This window comes from Hippoglossus hippoglossus, chromosome 10 (assembly GCF_009819705.1).
Source record: "Hippoglossus hippoglossus isolate fHipHip1 chromosome 10, fHipHip1.pri, whole genome shotgun sequence".
In the NCBI taxonomy this organism is placed as follows: domain Eukaryota; kingdom Metazoa; phylum Chordata; class Actinopteri; order Pleuronectiformes; family Pleuronectidae; genus Hippoglossus; species Hippoglossus hippoglossus.
Window position 1 is genome coordinate 5,364,319 of NC_047160.1, and position 20,319 is coordinate 5,384,637.

Here is a 20,319-nt window from a genome sequence, read left to right on the forward strand (position 1 = left end):
TTATTGCAGAGGCGGCAGCACATCCAAAGCATCAAAAATGAAGTCAGTCAGTCAGTCAATTATTGGAGATCTAGCTCCTACTATTATTTCATGCACAGTTACACATGCGGGGACGTCCGTGCAGCGTGACAAAAGGCAATTATCTGATCATAGACGCACATACAAATACATTATATGAAGAGTGAAGGAGCAAAATGAGAGAAGAAAATCAGAAAGGGTTAGAAAGATAAAGATTTTCAAATCGTGCATCCACACAGGTTCTCATGGCAGAAATTAAAGAAGCAGAGACACTAAGTGATAGAATAATATAAGATCAATCTCTTTCCTTCCCCTATTCATTTATTCACACAGACATGTCATTGTATGTAGAAGACATGACAAGCATAGACATGCTTGAGAAATAAAATAGGATGGATAGGAGGGAATATGTTAAGAGAGGAGTGGAAAGGTAACTATAGAAATACAGTATATTCAAAAACAGTATGTGAATAAATGAAATGCATACATGCATAGAGAGAGAGGCACAAAAGAATAGGGTTCTTCACTGAAACATTTCATTACACAATGCACACTCAACTGCACACACTGTACTTATACTATACATATTGCTTTGTTGGTTTTAGCACAATTTGTATTCTACAAAGAAAAGGTAAAAGACAAAAATTCAAAGTAGAGTGGCAGACAAGGCAAATGCATTCACAAAAAACATTATTTTGTAGCAAGCACACACATTCTAAGAAGAACTTAAAGCCCCTACAAGGAGTTTTTTAACTGGTTATGAAACGGTCTCATTTTAATATTGCTGACTCTTTATGACCTACAACAGCAAATGAGACAATCAGGGAGAAAATTGGCTTTTTCTATAAACTATTCTCAATTTCTGTGGTCAGGGACGGATTACCAGTGAGTTTAGAGCAATGACTTATGGCAGTCAGGCTTTAAAAGCCTATGTTTAGGCAGAGGGAGAGGAAACAGAAGGGGGGGAAGGGAGCCGGGCTAAAGGCTAAAGGCTAGGCCAAAGGCTAACCTGTACAGACCAGCGCTCCCGGTCTGTTCCTCGCCAACTTCACATCTATTACAAACAAGTTGAATAAGGTCAGAATGAGAATTACGATACATTACCTCATTACTATGCATCCTGCAAACAGCTGTGTGCAATGGTGTGGTTTGATTTTCTTACCAACTTTTCAGTTTTTCTCGACTGCTTAAGCACGATTTTGAAAACAGGGCCCGGTTTTTCAAAACGCTACACACAATTAGCACAACCACACACCCAATTAGCAGAACACCTCAGATCCTTTGCAAAATGAAACACTCTTGTAAAAACTATACACTAATTTATCAAAACCATATTTTGTTACCATATGAAACAAACACATGACTTAATTCTGTTTGAACCAGTTACACACTGCTGTTGCTAACCTAAAACACTTTTAGCAATTCTACTTCTCAGTGATTAGAGTACTGTAAGTGGAGTACACAGAGAAAGTACAGATATACAATAAATTCACCAAACACTACACAAGACCAATGCTGCAGACTGATGAAAATATAATTTATTTCTCTCCATATACCCAAATCAGTCAACATGTCAACATGGAGAATCACAACAAAACATGTCCCAGTTTCCATGCTACTACAGTAGTGTGCATAACACTGTAAGCTCTGATCTGAAACAAACTGAAAATACAGTACAGAAAATACTAGACATTATGTCTTCGCCTAGCTGGATCTGGCCAGAGAATTTCATCAACATCACAGGCGATAACCTCATTGGCAAGACAACGTGGGAAGAACCGTCTTGAATGTCGAATCCATCCTTGCACAGCTGCGGCGTCGATTTGGTCTCAGGCCTCCTCCATGGCCTGAATGAGGGGTACCTGAGTCTGGGGCCGGAGATCGTAAACCCTCCACCGCCATGCCGAGAAAAACTCTTCGATTGGGTTTAGAAACGGAGAGTATGGTGGAAGGTATAGTACTGTAAACTGTGGATGGTGTTGAAACCAGTTCTGGACCAGAGCAGAGCGGTGGAATGACACATTGTCCCAGATGACAATGTATTGCATCTGGTGCATGTGGTTTACTGCTGTGACGATGTTGTGCAATCGGTCCAAAAATGTGAGAATGTGAAGTGTGTTGTAAGGGCCCATATTGGCATGACGGAGGAAGACCCCATTCTGTGTAATGGCAGTGCAAAGGGGGATGTTACCCCCACGTTGCCCTGGGACATTGATTATAGCCCCGTGGCCAATGATATTTCTGCCTCTCCTTCTTGCTTTTGTCAGGTTGAACCCTGCCTCATCTATGTATATGAATTCATGTGGGATTTCCTCAGCATCCATCTGTAAAACTCTCTGAAATACAGTGAAAGACAAGATTGTGTAGTTCAGCATAGATCTGGTATACAGTACATTTACATTATAAAGGTTACGTGTGCAGTATGTAACAGCACAGTGCTAAAGTGAACAATACATACCTCCACATACTCATGCCACAGCCGCCGCAGCCTTCTCCTCCTCCGTGGATTCCCCCTCTCACCCTCACTCTTCTTCTTCTTCTGACTCCTTCCATTTTGGTTGAAGTCAGGTGAACTCACCTGCTGCATTTGTATAGAGCTTAAACCTGATTGGTGTGTCTACAATTAAGCAATCATGTGTTTGCGCACCTGATGGCTGTGTTGAACCAATTGGCTCATAGGGGTGGTCATTTGACAGTCAGTGATTTGGAATTGCAAGGAAGTGACATCATGATACACTTCTGTGTCTAATGTATACAAGTGTGTTTAGTGATTTGCAAATCACTGTGTGTATTGTTTTGCAAAAAGTGCGAGTCTGACATTGATTTTAGTGTTTATGCAATCAAAAAAAACTGTGAGAACCCAATGAATCAGAGAACCATCACAGTGGTTCTTTATTTATTTACATTGAGGGAGCACTAAATGATTATTGACCTTTAAAGGAATAGTTCACCCAAAAATGCTGCAATGCTTTTTACCCCAGAAACTCCAGAAGTGTTTTGTGGACTCAAACACTTCACCCACCCCTCCATCGGCATAGTGGTGAGTAGATAATGAGTGAATTATCATTTTTGGGTGAGCTATTCCTTCAATCGGCCATGATAGATTCTATCACCGAGAGGGAAAATAAAACGTGGGAAAAACGCATTGATCGCAAAAATAGCAGCAAGGCTTCCATTGCCTGCTGCTCTTTATTTCTCTGTGAGGTTAGTGAGAGTCTGTGTCAAAGGTAGTAATGCCCAAACATGATCCTGTTGTCATCCAAGGATATCAGCAGAGATTACACTGCTGAATTAATTACAAATCCAAGAAAAGTGTAGTAACAGGTGAAGCCACACATTACAGCTTCCTGTAGTACAAAGATGATGTCACAAAGCAAACTGCTTTTTTCAATTAAATTTGGACTCCAGTAAGTAGCCTTGATGCTGCAGGTCTTATAATCATAACAGTAGTTAGCTATAATATAACAGATAGTTGTTTGCTAATGCTATAATGGAACTGATGTTGTTGCTATGTTTAATGTCTACAACGTAGGTAAGTTTAACTTGTGCCTGAATATGTTGCATCTTTGCACCTTCTCAGCCACTTACACCTTCTACTTCTAGATAACACGAGCACAGGAAGTATTATAAAACAGAACTAATCCTTGTTTTGGTCATTTGGAGGAGAACTTCATAACAAGCTAACATTGTCCCCAAAGCTGAGGGGAACTTTAATTATTTTGTGTGGGTCACCTTGTACATTGCACATCATTTGAGCCACTTTTTTATATAAAATTACTGACATGAGCAGCTTTAAATTAAGAGGCTGAGAACAGGGGCAGTACCTTAGTTTGAATTGTCCTTTACTGAAAACCATTTATTAAAAGCGTGATAGATCTATATCTGCTTTGCTCTATACAAATACAATTGACATTAAAACAGCCAGACCTCTTGCAGGTCTGAAATCCTGAAATGTGACATTTTAGATCGAGTAGCACAGATATGTGCTGTTTTTCCAAAGGTTACACATGAAATGCGACATTCACCTTGTCTCTGTGGGTAGCCTTACTCAAACGAAGAAAAGAAGAAGACAGAAATTAGAAAGTCAGTCTGAATGTTGTTGTCTCCAAGTCCCAAACTTTGGAAATTTAGCACTTATTTACATGTGGACATAAGGAATTGGTTCCTCCATTTCTGAGTAACGCATGAAAGACAAAAGGCTGTGTGCAGTGTCCCATGTCAGATGTCTTGTGGTTGTTTCCTATCCTCTAAGACAGAGGTCTTCAACAGGGGGTCCCCAAAATTTTTGGTTGATTAGACAAATTTTTTTAATTTTTAATTATTTTTTTTCCACAAATTTAAATGTCTTTAAATACACATTAACATGAATCCAACATATTGTAGCAAACGGGTAAATGGAGGCAGAAGACGTTATCTTTCAGTCCTTTACCTTTCTACCTTGCACATGTTTAAAATAAAAACATGAATATATGAACCTGTGTATTATTTGTATAGCTTAATATTGAATGCACAATAACAGGGTAGCTATGTTTATACATGGCTCTAGGCCCAGTTTAATATAAAACACAATTTTATACTATATATAGTAGGGGGTCCCTGCTCCATCTCTCCATCAGTTTGGGGGTCCTTGGCCTGAAAAACGTTGAAGACCCCTGGTCTAAGATGTACATGCTGTCTCTGTTTATACACATGTATATAACGTAGTTCAAACTAGCTCAACATGAAGCAACTCACACTCTGATGCTTCAGTAACTTCAGTAACTGTCAGAGGAACCAAACTAGCACTTTCACTTTAACACTTTAATTTGAAAGTGGGGGCTTACAAAACACTTGGATGACACCACAAGAGCAAACAAGAGTTTGAAGAATCGGTTACTATTTACTTAAATTGTATTGGATTTGAATTGCTCATTATGCCCCCTCCATCAGCATAGTGGTGAGTAGATGAGTGAATTTTCATTTTTTGGTGAACTATCCCTTTAAGTTAAGGATTTTAATATTTCTACCACCACTGACTACTACCACAGATGGAGGGAGGCCACTAATGAAATATTCCTGATTCTCAGAGACAGTATTATTATAGTTGAGGTGAAAGAAGATTTTTCTTTACTAAATGTTCAGCTCCAGAGAGATGCATGCAAACTAATTACTGAGCATACAAAGGTATTTTTTTATATGCAGTGTGTGTATTGCTTAAAAATTACTTGTATTTGCATAATATGCCAACAGCAATCTGTGATTATGTATACAGCGCAATGAATTAAACATAATTTAATCAATTTAATCTTTGACAAGTAATCACTAATATACAGTTTAGGTATTTAAGACCGTTTTTTATCTTGTATATTATTATTTATGATATGTCTGGGTCACAGAGGTAACTAAATACCCCATGATACTGTTTAGAAACAACGACAACTAAAAAACAACAACAATCTTTATATGAATGAAAATTCACTAAAATCACCATTTGATTTTGCCAAAGGTCTGAGTCTGTTTATGAATAAACAGAAATATGGCAGCCCACTGGTAAACAGAATAAATGCAGCCAACAGAGTGTATTGATATATTCAAAATATGTTAAAAATATAAACTCTGGAGCGACGCATGCGAGCTACTTCAGGCAGCCAACTCGAGCTGCGCTGCTCCAATCATGTGACATACATCATGTGACATACCTCTCTCTCCACAACCATCTATAATACACACCCACCTTATCAGGTGGTCTATTTAAGCAGAGAGAAACTTCCCATCATCCCCTTTGCTCGCACTGCTGCTGCAGTATTGCTACCAGTTGCTTCAGCCCCTCCACCCTCCCAGCATCATCCTGTAGGCTCCGACGGGGGGTTACAAGTATTTGCTCATCACTCCCATCAGTCCTGTGTAATCATGTGGGGGAGTGATTAAGTTGGAGCCTAGACCCCAAACACTAAACCTATTCTACTGCTGCAATAAACGTTTGAACGTGAGTTGTCTGACAGAAATATATTTATGAATCTAAGTTGTTAGAAGAGGCAGTATTTTTTATTTTTATGTCAACATTTTTCTCAACTGCATGTGGTGATATCTACTGACTTAAATCAGACCTTGTTTCTTGGCAGGTTGCATTCTGCAGCTCAACCTTTCAAGGTTTTTGAGAGAAAACCTATGCACAATATGCTCACTTTCAGCAATGCTAAGGGCTCCGTGACGTCAGGGATGAACCTTGTCCCTGTTGGTCAAGACAAATGGCTTTGAAGAAAAGCAGACTTTTACAAAGACACAGACGTAGGCAACAGGCAGAGCCGACCGGAAAAAATTAAGTACGGAAATGAATTGAATTCCCTGTTGAGTTATGTTCGTCATCCTCATTCCAGTTGGTCATTATCTTTTTCTATTCCTGTTTCATCTCTGTGCCAATGTGTAGCAAATTCCACATGGGCGTAAATATACATTTCAAAGGCCATTATTAAGTGGTTTCAAATTAAGTAGGCTATTGCAGCACATGTTGAGAGGATGCAAGCAGTTACTGCACTGCAAGGGATGAATTCCTGCAAGGGAGAAGACTCATGTATTAAATATTTTATGTCAAACTCTATATGTTGTCATTCACAGTAGAAACTCCTGTAACTATTTATAATATATTCACCTGCCTACATGAAATTGATTCCCAGCTGCATGTGATTTTGGATGGCGATAGAGGGTTAAATGTAAAGTGAAAGAGCACAAACTCCACTCTTTCTCAGAGTCAGCCTCTGAGGCAGATTTAACCCTGAATGATGTTTCAGATTCTGTTCAACGTCTTGTTTTAGAAGATTAGTGAGAAATGTTGAGGCACCATCTGCGCTCTGAGAAAATCTGCCCAGATGGAGGCAGATAGAAGCTGGTGTCCAGTGGAGGACTTATACAAAGGATTGTGTCTGCACAGCTGGAGAGGTCCTGCAGAGAGACTAAAACTGTTTTGATTGTGCTGAGGTGGACAGTGGCTCCAGGCAGCACACACCTGGGATGTTGAGAAAAGATAGCTTAGAGTCTGCTGTGGGGGCCATGGAGTTTTAGCCCGCAGATGCTATTATGCCTGGAGGGGAGAGCTACAGGAGGTGAGAAATTCTGAGAATAATCCTTAAAACTGCAAGTTGCCGTTTTAAAATTTTTTCCAAAAGATGTTCTGATCACAAGATTCTGCATTAAATGTTTCTTTTAGCAGAAATGGCAGGTGGCTAGCAACTTAGGGAGAAGACAACATAGGGAAAGGTCATGCAACAATGAAGACCAGCTGATTTCAAATTTAAAATCTTGTGCTTATGGACTGTGTCAATTAATTATTTGAGTTCTGGTCCCACTTGTTGCTTTGATATCCTGTGATGTAACCCATCACACTGCTGTTTCCAATACAGGCACTTGGCTTAGAGCCCCACTGGACGTGCATGAGTTCTGGACGTGCATGAATTCAGAGAGGTCCAAAAAGAGAATTTCTGAACTTTCTTTGACAACTTCATACCATTATTACAAATTAAATGCTGACAATTTGCAACACTGATTAAAACTTTCTAACATTTGCTTTCATCTGCCATGGTTCAGAGTATATGACGTCAACAACACTCAGCAAGTCAGGGTAATTTTGTTACATGACTTGCCGAGTTGTTCCAAAAGGGGGGTTATTCATTTTTTCAGATGGAAACTCATTTCAGTTATTCTAACACCACATGAATGCACCAAAACTTACATTGAATTGAGCAACACCTTATAGGTTGTGGGGGCAAAGTTTTAATTGGCATGACAGTTGGGAAAATATCTTGTGTGCTTTTAATGAGCTCCAATGTACGTTTACACTCGCTGGTCAGTCGCCTGCTGGTTCTCCCTCAGAGAGTGGAAACTTCCTCATTTACAGAAGGCTTGGAATGTGACTTCGACCTTCCTCAGGGTGGGAGACATCTTCACGATCCTCCACTCGTTAGAGAGATGGTTGGCTTCAACCTCCTATTTTAAGGTTCTCTTGGAGAAGAGCCTGACTTTGTTTTCCAACATTCACCAGGGTATGTAGGTAAAGCTAATTGGCTGCATGATTTTCATTTTCTGGAAAGGTGATGCATTCTTTCCATTTGCATGTTCGTTATCTGCTATATATATCAAAATGGAACTACATCTGTGAAAAAATCTGTAGCCCCTCAGAAAAAAGGGCCACAAGCTATTAAATGACTGCCTGATGCTGAGTTAAGGTGTAAAGCTTGTTCAGTCAGACAACTCACGTTTGAATGTTTATTCAACAGTAGAACAGGTTTAGTGTTTGGCGTCTAGGCTGCGACTTAATCACTCCCCCATATGATACACAGGAATGATGGGAGAGATGAGCTAATACTGTAACCCCCCGTCGGAGCCTACAGGTGGATGCTGGGGTGGTGGAGGGGCTGAGACAATTGTCTGTGATACTGCGTAGTAGTTAGGAAGCATAGAGAGGGATGGGAATTCCCTCTGCTTAAATAGACCGCCTAATGAGGTGGATGAGTACTGTAGATGGTAGTGGCGAGTGAAGTATGTCACATGATGTATGTCACATGATGTATGTCACATGAAGTGTGTCACATGATGTATGTCACATGATGAGTGTCACACGATTGAAACAGCGCAGCTCGAGTTGCCTGCCAGAACTAGCTCGCTGGCGTCGCTCCATTAATGTATTCGACTGGTGGTGAAAAGAGAACTGAGCCCAAACGTTTTGGGATTTCTATAGAGAAGCTTTGGAAAAGAATACCACCATAGATGACAGCTAACAGCTAAGATGAGGGCCTTCACTGGGTTGTCTGGCCTCCCCCTGTGATGAGGGTCCAACATTACACTGATGCTGTAGTGTCTGTCGCCATTAAAAGTAACCAATCTTAAAAATACATATTCTAACATTAGGCCTTTAAACTTTTCGGCTGAGCAAGCCTATTCTTGGGATTTTGTCATCATGTACTGTCTTGATCTGCATTTCTCTAAATCTCCTTTTTCTTTTGTTGGCAATCCAAACACCTCAATGGTTTTTATTACCTCAGGGAGTCATATGGTGTACATGCTCGCGCCTGGACAGAGGTCCATTCAGTCTGAGGAACTGAAAACACCCAGGTGTGCAGTTTCACTGCAGTAAAGCACAATAGTGCATGTTAGATGGAGGAGGTTGACATGAGCACTTGGGTGAGGTTCCCGATGTGCCCTTATTTTAGGAGATCTTGGTAAGCACCTGTACTGGACATGCAGACAATTTGGAAGAAAGGTAACCCCATTGGAATATATTTTCTTATTTATTTCTCTCATATTTTTTTAAACTGCCAAAAACTTGCAGCATCATGGCTCAAATGCTTATGACCACAGTCTGAACCGGAGGTAAAAAGATGGTGGCATCTTGTTGAGGGTTAAGGACAGAGGATGTCACACTTTGTTAAGCCCTATGACACAAATTTTGATTAGTGAATATGGGCTATACAAATATTTAGTCCTGAATGCAGGACTGTGATTTAAGCACGACAGGAAAAAATACTTTAAATGGTTTTTTTTGTGAGAATATTCTGTGTATATGGTGAGTAATCTGGAATGGCAGGACCTGCTGCAGTGAGTTCAGACTAATGATGGATCCAGCCAACATCTAAACACAGTGCCATTGGCTTTACACTAATCTGGGATAAAGACTGGATGATTCAGTGCAGCAGTCCTTTCTTGTTTTAACACCAGCTGTTAACAGCAGCTACAGACAGCTGCTGACTGAGAGTCTGAGGAGCAGCAGCACATCTCTGACCCTGAGCCAGTCTAATCAAATCCAAATAATGGCTCTGACTCAAATAGGCCTCTGATTGGCTGTCGGCTCTGGTGCTTTACAGAAAGTAGCATCATTGACCTTTCTGCAAACTGTTTTGTTTGCTTCATTTTTCTAACTGTCCTGGTTGTTTAAGTAACAGATATTAGTTATTTTTTTATCTCATCTCCCCACAGTAACAAGGATGAGTTTTAAACACCTTCATGTTTTAATGCGCTAATTCCACATGCAGCAGACTGCCTGAGGTGTCAGCATACATTTAAAGACTAGAGACCCCTCTTAGTTCAAACAGTCCTAACCACAGGGTTCCACCAGGGAATTCACTCAACCTTCATTAAGGCAAAATTATACTTTGCATTTGTGTGCATCATGTCCAGATTATAGACTGTGTATAAAGATGGATGACGTGTCCCCACCTTCTCCCAGTGTACAAAAATTAGGCTAAAATATCCCGGGTACAGGCACCCCCCATCTTGTTCATTTGAAGCCAGAGTCTGAGTAGTAGGGATGAAGGGATGGAGCTGTGGCGTTGAGGTCAAGCCCTCGACCAATCACGAGTCAGTCTCAGCTGTCAATCATGATGTTTCACCAGATTTTTATAGCGTCAAATAAGTCCGAAAAATTGGGGAAAAAATATTTGTACCTGTACTTTGAGGTTTTAGTTTGGCACATGTCCCATCTGCTAACATAGAGGAGGAAGGGTTCATGGCCTATTATGCAGCCAGCCACCAGTCTCCTTATACAGACTGAGTAACCTCAGAATTTGTATGTACAAATCAGGTTACTCTTAATGAATTATCTATAGGAATATGAAAATATGGAGATTTAATCATTATTCATGTTTATGTTCATTTGATAGAATATTTGTTATATTGTATTTCTGTAAAATACGGTTTCTTGTTGTTACACACAAGCAACAGTTGAATAGTTTCTCAAGGTCTCACCATTCTTTCTAGACTATGTTGAAGCAATTCTGACCCAATGACGCTTGCTTGTTATACTACTTCTAATAATAATAAATAATTGACAGGTTCTTAGGTTCTTAAAAGGTTTGCAAGTTGAACCAGCTCCGAACCAGCATGAGCACCCAGTTCACCTTAGTGGAAATGGGGTATTTGTGTCCCCTGGAGCCTCTTCCATCAGACCAGGCTTGTTCTCCAGACCAGGGGTCTCATTTATAACCGTTGCATTCGCACAAAACGGGGCCTGAAACATACGTACGCCACTTCTCACGCAAACGTTTGGATTTATAAAAACAAACTTGACGGGAACATTTGCGTATTTCCACACAAACTCTGACCCATGCGTACGAACGTTTTGGAGACGGGAAAGTGGCGACGCAGACGTGAGGTGGTGAACTGAGGCCAGAATATTGATCCACTTCATAATTTATATTAAAACCAACAGCTTTACTTGTGCTCGCGCGACATATCTGTTCCACACAAACCTTTTAATTGAAAAATATATAAAACAACTTACAGCAAATTATGTTCAGATTCCATTAAATAGCAGAGTTACAGAGACGAGTCATTATTAGATTTTAATAATATCTTCTAACACTGTGCGTGTATCATCAAATCACTGCAGTGAACGTGACTGTGCCATCAGTGCGCACAGAGCGCACAGTACGCCATTTCCGGCTTTTGTGCGCACATACACTTTTAGTATGAATCCCACGCACTGTTTTATGAATGAGACCCCAGGCCTGTTGTGGGGCTCTGATGCATTCTGTGCAAATAGAGAGGGGGTGTAACAGAAAGAATGAATAGATGCAGTGGAGAAGTCATCACTGGTCCGGTGTATCTGTTTTGATGTTCTAGACAGGTTCATGTTTTCTGTTGCCTGTACCCTAATTTGCAGTCATTAGCTGCGCATGAATTAAACATCTGCACATGTCTACTACTTATTCTTGTAAATGAGAGGGCTGCATTAGCATAACAGATGGCTTGATGCTTACGGTGCGAGTACACTTAAGAGGCAACAATCGCTGGCTCCCCATGTCTTTATCGTTTACTGCTCTGTTCCCCTCCCTCTCTCTCTCTACCTACCTCACCCAAATCTCACATCCTTTACACTTATGTGATTCCTCAGTCCGAACAGATGAGCCAAAATCTCACACCTTCCAATGAATGTTTTCTTCACCCTGAAGCAAGACACGCTTCTGTGATTTTTTTATTAAAGATCATGTGAAGCTAGAATGGTCTCTTGGATTAGCGGGAGGAAAAAAAGCTGTCATAAATACATCTCACCGAATGTCTCCGCCAGATGGTTTGGATGTCTCACTCATTTGTATCATTTGTGTGTCACACAGTCGAATCATCCAAGATGGGTCCCAAATGTTATTTAGTGTGTTCCTAATAATTTTTTTTATCAGCTCTGGGATGCTGTTATTCTAATCACTGATGTTGCTTTGTCCTCTAATAGTTTTATATTTAAATACTCTTTTAACTCTTACCTTGGGTGTTCTCTAATTCCTGTGAATCCATGATTGATGAGGATATTTCTGATCATATTCCCATATTAATTAATTTAGTCACTTTCAGAGGTGGTTTACCTGAGATGTTCGGTGAGAGCAATCCCAACCAGATTTGGATTTCATGGATCTTTGTCCCATCTAGTTACAAATAACTCTTCCAAGACACATATTCAAATGGAGTTGAAAGGGGCAGAAATGTGGTCTCTACCTGTAAAGAGCTTAGAGTCCATGTGTAATTCACTATAATACCTACATCTGTGATGGAAATTCAGATGAGACGATATTTGCCTCTGCCAAGGAGGTTATGGTAGTGTTGGTTGGTTGGTTGGTTGGTTGGTTGTAAGCAAGGTTATAAAAAAAAGAACTGAACGGATTACCACAAAACTGGGTGGAAGAATGCAGTATGGTTTGGGGAACAACCCATTCACTTTTTGTGTGGATTGCAATCAGGGGACAGATCCAGGAATTTCTTTCACTTGCTCTAACATTGTGAGAGGCATTTTTCAACTTTTCTACTGGTTTCCCAGGACATGATTCATGGATCTTGATAAAAAGCCAGATTTAGGGAACTGATATCTATGTGTTTGCAATTTGATGCAGCTTGATTGAATTTAAGGCGACTGTTGGGTTTTTAATACAACAAGTGCCCATGTCTACCTTCTCCATTTTTGTCTTTCTTGTTATCACATTGAACACATTAAAGAGCTGTTGATGAAATAAGCTGGTTTCTAATACCTGTTTCTATCTGCTTTACCCTTCCTGTTTTATGCAATTAAGTGCTTACCACTCTCAGGCTTAATCCATATATCAAATTGATCTGATTACTCTAAGCTAATGTTATTTAAAATGTTTACATTATTCTGACATGTAATTAGTACAGCTGTATAGGATAACCTGCAGTTTTAAATGTACTCTACGTTGACAGCTGTGCAAGCGATAGAGGTTTTTTATTACTTTCCTCCAGCTCAAAAAGTATATAAGTAAGTCTTTCTGCGTTTGCACGAATAAAACAACCTTGATCTAAATTAAGATTTTATTTTTGGCCATAATGCCCACCCCTACCCCTCCTCCTCCTCTCCATTCTCTAGGTAGCATTTGGGGCTTGGTTATTACAACGTAGAAAAACATCCACATCTCAATATCCCATCCCAGACAGCCTCTCTCTTCTTCACATCCATCTATCCCCAATATCCACTTCTTCCCTGATAACGTGTAACCTTGAATCAAATATTGTTGTGACATGGTTCATATATTCGTGAAGGTTTCTTAAACAATATTTTTCACTTGCACTGATACTCTTGTGATGCCATGCTCCTTGTACGGGAGGCTGATGAAAAGTGTGCGCTGTGCACAGTATTCACGTTAAATCAACAATGCAGTTTATATTTTAGGTTCCCCTGAACTAGGGACGAAGCTGAACATCACTGAAATTCTTCTGAAATAAGGAAAATATACCAATAAAATTTCCAAAAAGAACTGTTTAAACTACTGAAGATCTAAAACTGATTGCCTTAGGGTGTTTACTTTACACATATAGTTCTCTTTTAATGATCCGAACTCGGCCGTCTTAAAGTGGACCAAAAAGTAGACCAACACAAAAAGGACTCAGTTCTTTTTGCATTCTCATTGACAGTTCATTTGCATCTCAATGTATCCTCATTTTTCTATGTTATGGCGCATGGCTGCTTTTTCATCAAATAATAAAATTAGTCCAATTAATCTGAACTTGCTTGTTATTTGGAAAGTCAATAGTGATTTAGTTATGCACTCTGCGCTGGGCAACAAGTGACTCTGCCACTCTGCTCTTTTTTAATCACTCACATGTAGACCTGGGTTCTCATTTATAAAACAGTGCGTGGGATTCATACTAAAAGTGTACATGCGCACAAAAACCTGAAATGGCGTACGCCCAAAAAATGTCCGATTTATAAAACCGTACACACGCACACCTGAACGCAATGTTCACTTTACAAATCACAGTCCACCTGGAAATGTTCGTACTTGGATCTGCCCCCAAATCCGCCCTCCACACGCCCACTTTCAACCATAAATGATCAATGCAAAGCACGTCATGAATATTAAATTATGCTGCTGACCAATGGGTTTCCACCGTGAGTCCTGAAAGAGTCACGGCATCAAGCGATGAGAAGAGGAAGCGAAACTTTCTGAAACTGACATCGAGGTGTTTGTTAGTGAGGTGGAGGTGAAGAGAGATTTTATGGGACAGCAGTGATGTCACTAATAAAGAAAATACACTTATACTCTGCTGCTGCTGTGGATAACACAATGTGTGAGAGTGAAGACGATAGAAAGAACAGAGCCTGAAATAAAAAAAGATCCAATTCAAAGGTGGAGGCAAAACAAAAAATCACCATCTCAGAATTTGAGGGAACTTGTTGTATTGTCTGTTCGTATTTTAATCATCCAAAACTGCAGGATTATTAAATTCAGAGACAGCTGTGATGTCCTCAATCTATAGATCTGTCGATCTGTATAAGACTGGACTCAGTTCAGCACAAAGATCACAGATCTATAGAATCTATATCAGCTGATCAGACATCGTTGAGCCCTCGCATCCTCCTCGTCCTTCCATTCGCATGCACACATCACGCAGAATCACGCACCAGTGTCACGGCAGTATTTTTTTATTTGGTGCAACCGGACCGATTACCTCACATCAGTGGATCCTTACCTCCACTCTGGGATATTATTTGGAAAGTGAATAGTTTTTCTTCGTTTCTCGTAAGTGATCTCCAGTGCGCTCTGTGCGCTCTGTGCGCCTGATGGCACAGTCCCGTTCACTGCAGTGATCTGATGATACATGCACAGTGTTAGAAGATATTATTAAAAACTGTTAATGACTCGGCTCTGTAACTCCGCTGTTTAATGGAATCTGAACGTAATTTGATGTAAGTTGTTTTATATATTTTTCAATTAATAGGTTCGTGTGGAACAGATATGTCACGCGAGCACAACTAAAGCTGTTTTAATGTAAATGAGGAAGTGGATCAATAATCTGGCTTCAGTTCACCACCTCAAGTCTGCGTCGCCACTTTCCCGTCTCCAAAATGTTTGTACGCATGGGTCAGAGTTTGCGTGGAAATGTGCAAATTTTCCCGTCAAGTTTGTTTTTATAAATCCCAACGTTTGCGTTTGAAGTGGCGTATGCACGTTTCAGGCCCCGTTTTGTGCGTATGCAACGGTTATAAATGAGACCCCTGATCTTTATGATACCATTGTGGTTTAATATTTAAGTTCCTGGATCTGCGGGATGTGGCTTCTTCTGCAACAGTGACGTTTTTTTTTTTTAAACTGTGTTGTGTGATAATCTAAGGAAAGAACTTCTGTCCTGTCCTCAGCTTGTGTGTGTGTGTCAGCAGGGGAGTGAGGACGGAGGACACAGGAGACTCCGACACGCTAAAAGGCAACCAGACCTATAACGTGCATCTGTCCTGATGCTGAAGCAGCGTCGGTAGTAATAATGCAGCAGTGGGAGCTACAAAATGAACGTAGCGGAAATCTTGAATTGATTATGTTCTGTCACTGCATCGATGCTTCTCAGTTCACGTTCAGTTCAATACAATGGCAAAACTCGAAAAGGAAACCTGAAGTGTTTTGTGTTCACATTGCAAAAGCAAACCGCAACGCAGTCTTAAAGCAAAACGCACTCAGACCAGCTCAGGCGATGCTGACTCATCGCTATGAGTTCGTTTGGAGGCCTGAAAGGTACAAAGTGTGAAAACACCCTTAATCCAATATCATTGCATCAGTTTCTCACAAAAGTGTAACAAATAGCACAAGTCCCGACAAAGAGAATCAAGAAATATCAGACAGACATTATAAATCATGCACAATGAGGTGAAAGTAGGTGTGTGGATACGTTTGAGAAGGTACATGACAAATAGCACCGGCCTGTTGAAGTGATTGATTCATGTAAATGCCATTGGAGAAGGTGAATGTGTATTTGTGTGTTGGTGTGTGTGTGAGGATGACATTGCAGTTGTATAAAGCACAATGTCACAGGATAGAAACAAGCGCTCTAAGATCTAAGATGAGGCAATGAACCATAGAGCAAACTGGAACCCAAACACACACACAGCAATGCATGACCAGTTGAGCAAATATCACAGGAGAGCACACACGCGCAACGGCACTCAGGCATTACAGTACATATGAAGGGCATAGCCAGACAAGAGAGTAAATATCACAAACATGTACACACACACACACACACACACACACACACGCACACACACACAGTCAGTCATGCCAGAAGAGTAAATATCAGCTGTAAAAAAAAAAAGGCAAACAGGAAATCCTGAATCATCATTGCTTTCAAAGAGTAATTTGTAAATAAAAGCCTGTAGATGTAAAAGCCTTTTATAGATAATATACATATACATTAAATACATTTTTTTTTTATCAATTTAATGCTGCTGATCAATATTAATTAAACAATAGCTCAAACAGTCATGTGATGATTAGATAATCATCACCTCGCTCTTCAGTTCTCCTCAGCTCTACGGAGCACTTTGGTGTTGTTTTGATTGTAGAGCGCATTTTACCGTTTTTAGTGCAATGTCATCACTCAACTCATCAACCTCCCACTGTACACTGGGGAGCAGCTGAGCTGGGGCTTGAGTGATAGAGTGGGTCGTCCACTAACCAGAAGGTTGTTGGTTTGATTCTCGGCTCCAGTCTGCATTCCAAAGTATCTTAGGGCAAAATACTGAGCTCCGAAACTGTAGACAAGAAAAGGGCAGCTTAAAGAAGTTCTTTATGAGTGTGAATGGGTGAATGTGGCTGGTAAAGTAAAATGTGTTGAGTTGTTGATAAGACTAGAGAAGCACTATATAAATACAGTCAATTTACCATTTACACTACCCACTGTACAGTACCCATCCACAAGGGTAGGGACTAGTTGCTGAACACTATGGAGCCAGATGTTTTTTCTCAGAATTTGGTGGAGGCCAAAACAGAGCTTAAAGATGAGTGAATATTCAAGTTAACTTCAAACTCACAAGGTCAGTCAGTGCAATGCATGATTAAAAGCAATGCATGTTTAAATAAAACACTAAAAGTATCTAAATGTGTACCACTCAAGGCAATTGTGTGTGATTTACTTGCAGTGTGTTTATCCGTTGTGTAGTGTTCTGCAGCACATGTGTTTGATCATGTTTTCTGAATTTGTGTTGAGCTCTCAGGGCCATTGTACTAACCACTGTTAACAACACAATATACATTTTTCAGCTTTACCAATCCACAGCCAAAACTATACATCTAATACTAGGCTAAATTCTAGAAATAAACTACAGCATGTTGTGTGATTATGGGCTGTATATGTGTATGAACCATGGTAAAGGTAACACAGCTACACACAATCAGCTCTACACACACCCATCAACTAACAGATCTGCACTTAGTCTTTATGAATGTCATCATGAAGTCATTCAGTCCGTTGTTAGCCCAGTGGCTAATTCGCCAGAGAAAGAGGCAGCATGACTTGTATTGCTCTACATCAATAACCAAGATCGCAGGGTAAAAATATTACAATCAGACAAAGAGTCATCTGTTCTCAAATGACTGATATTATTTGTTATTACCAAGTTGAACTAGTCGTCTGTGTTAGAGAGGTGCAATCAGACAGTGAGTCAGAAACAAACACAGGAGAAAGGGTCATGTGCTGTTTGTTCCCTGTTGAGGTCCAACGATATGCTGTAATCTGCTGGTGTTGCGAGTATATCCATACAAGCTGCTAATACCACAGCAGAGATTAAATCAGTATTTAGAACATGCATTAATCAGATAACGGTTAAGCAGCCTCGCAATAAATGAAAGCAAATTCACACTTTGAAATATTTCGTTTACTTCCAGTTGTGATAAGCATTTGCAAACCTGTTTGACAACTTCAAAACATTTATTACAAAAAAGTAGTTTTAGTCACCATCTCTGCAATATGTGATAAGCCAGCTGCAGACTTGCAGAATCCATCCAAGCACACAGTCAAGTCCTGGAGAGGCTGACCTGATGTACACACCACAAGGAGACTGTCCTCTCAGTCGAGTGTGTCGCCTAATTGAACCTTTGCTGCATGAGAGGCATGGAGCTGGATTTTATTAAGGCAGCATGAAGCATGAAGGATAGATCTCTCTCATATCTGTGTTTTAATTGCCAGCTCTCTTTTATAATCAGATTAGCTGGAGAGAGCAGTGAAGAGGCAGATAAGACAAAGGAATAATTGAATTAGAGGCATTAGAGCAGGAGGGAGCAGGAAGGAGGAGGATAACAGAAGAGCCTGTTTGTCATAGAGGGAGAAATAAAACATCACAGCAGCTGGTTGCATGGAGAAATCAGGAGTATTGGGGATCCAGAGGAAGAAAAAAAAATCAAGTGGGTGAGAGATGTTCACTAATAGCATCCCCTCTGATGACCACAGCGCACTGGCCGACTCATAGTCTTTCCAGGTTTGCGTGGCAGCATTGGCTGGAGTCTGAGCATCATTATTCTGTTCATTACAGGGTTATCGTTATGGCAACAGCACTGTCTGCTTCTTGAGAAAATAGTGGTTATCATTTTGCTGATAAAGGAACTGAGATATGGTCTGATCAGTAAGTAGAATAAAAGCTGCTCTGTGTTATCTGTTTGGATGCAGGCTGAGTGTCCAATACATTAAATAGGTGGTGCGGTGGCTTTGCTAAGAAACGGTCCACTGGAGGGACATGAACTCACATGGATCAGTGCATCTGCAGTATTTATGTTCGTACATCTGGAACTTGTGATCACACATGACTGATGTAGAAAATATCAGCCATCTTTTAATAGAGGGTCTCAACCGGTCAGTGGGTCACAGGAGGTTTAAGGATGAAAGTCAGTGAATAACTGGCGTGATGATAGCAGACAATCCTCTGAGTCATCACAGTCAAAGGTCACATTTTTGAGATAAGTGGCCTTTAAAACAGCCAGCCTTGAATTGGGTGCAATAATTTTACATACTAAAATAAATTCTACATTTATTTTGGCCTCTCATTGGCTCATTCAGACACAGCTGGCAGCTCATGCATTGTTGCTGGCCTGATCATCAGGAACAACTTGGTGTGTTAAGCAGTCTGTCCAAGGACACTTTGACATGTGGACAGGAAAAGGTGGGGATTTGAACTGAATTAGAGAATGCATTAAGCTGATCGAAATCCACATATGCTCTTCGAGGCCTATTTAATTTAAAGTAATAACTGCAACACACACAACATATTGTAGCTTCTATGAGTCTTGCACCGCACAACGAGGTCGTAATGGTGGATCCAGTATGGCGGATTCTGCATCGTGCTGGCTGATCGTGATAATAAAGGCAGATCCTTTATCGTGTTGGCATCAGATACTGGTGGTGGACCACGACCGAGGTGGCAGCTGATGATGGATCCTAATGGCAGCAGTGGACAATGACTGTGGACTATAGTGGCATCCGATCTTGATGGTGGATCATGATCTTGCTGGCTGCTGACCATAGACTATGATTGCAGCAGGACTGCTCGATACATAGTATTTCTCCTCAGACACTTGACCATTATTGACATTAATCCACCAATTCACTGACCTTCAGTTATACTTCAAAATGTTTACCCTTATCAATGCTGCTAAAACCTTTATCTTGATGTTCTCCTTTACACTTGACATCCATTGCACTTCTGTCCGTCCTGGGAGAGGGATCCCTCACATGTGGCTCTCTCTGAGGTTTCTACGTTATTTTTACCCTGTTAAAAGGGTTTTTAAGTAGTTTTTCCTTACTCTTGTTGAGGGTTAAGGGCAGAGGATGTCACACCATGTTAAAGCCCTATGAGACAAATTGTGATTTGTGAATATGGGCTATACAAACAAAATTTGATTGATTGATTGATTGACAACACCCATACATGTTAGATAACTTAAAAGCCCCTCCCCACACAAGATTTCAATGTCTGGGTTGAGGACTGGCAAGAAGCCATGTACATTAACAGGATGCAGCCATCCGCTGCAGTGATGAAGCTGAGTTCATAGTAACTTGAAAATTAAAGCTGCACTT

General features: G+C 40.4%; 1 long non-coding RNA gene across 1 annotated transcript; it reads left to right on the top strand.

The window, feature by feature from the left end:
* Positions 1-1,725: 1,725 nt before the first annotated feature.
* On the top strand, positions 1,726-18,769 carry LOC117768964. The gene is made up of 3 exons (XR_004615127.1): positions 1,726-2,453; positions 16,059-16,063; positions 18,759-18,769. It is a non-coding gene; the product is annotated as an uncharacterized LOC117768964 (long non-coding RNA).
* The last annotated feature ends 1,550 nt before the right edge of the window (positions 18,770-20,319 follow it).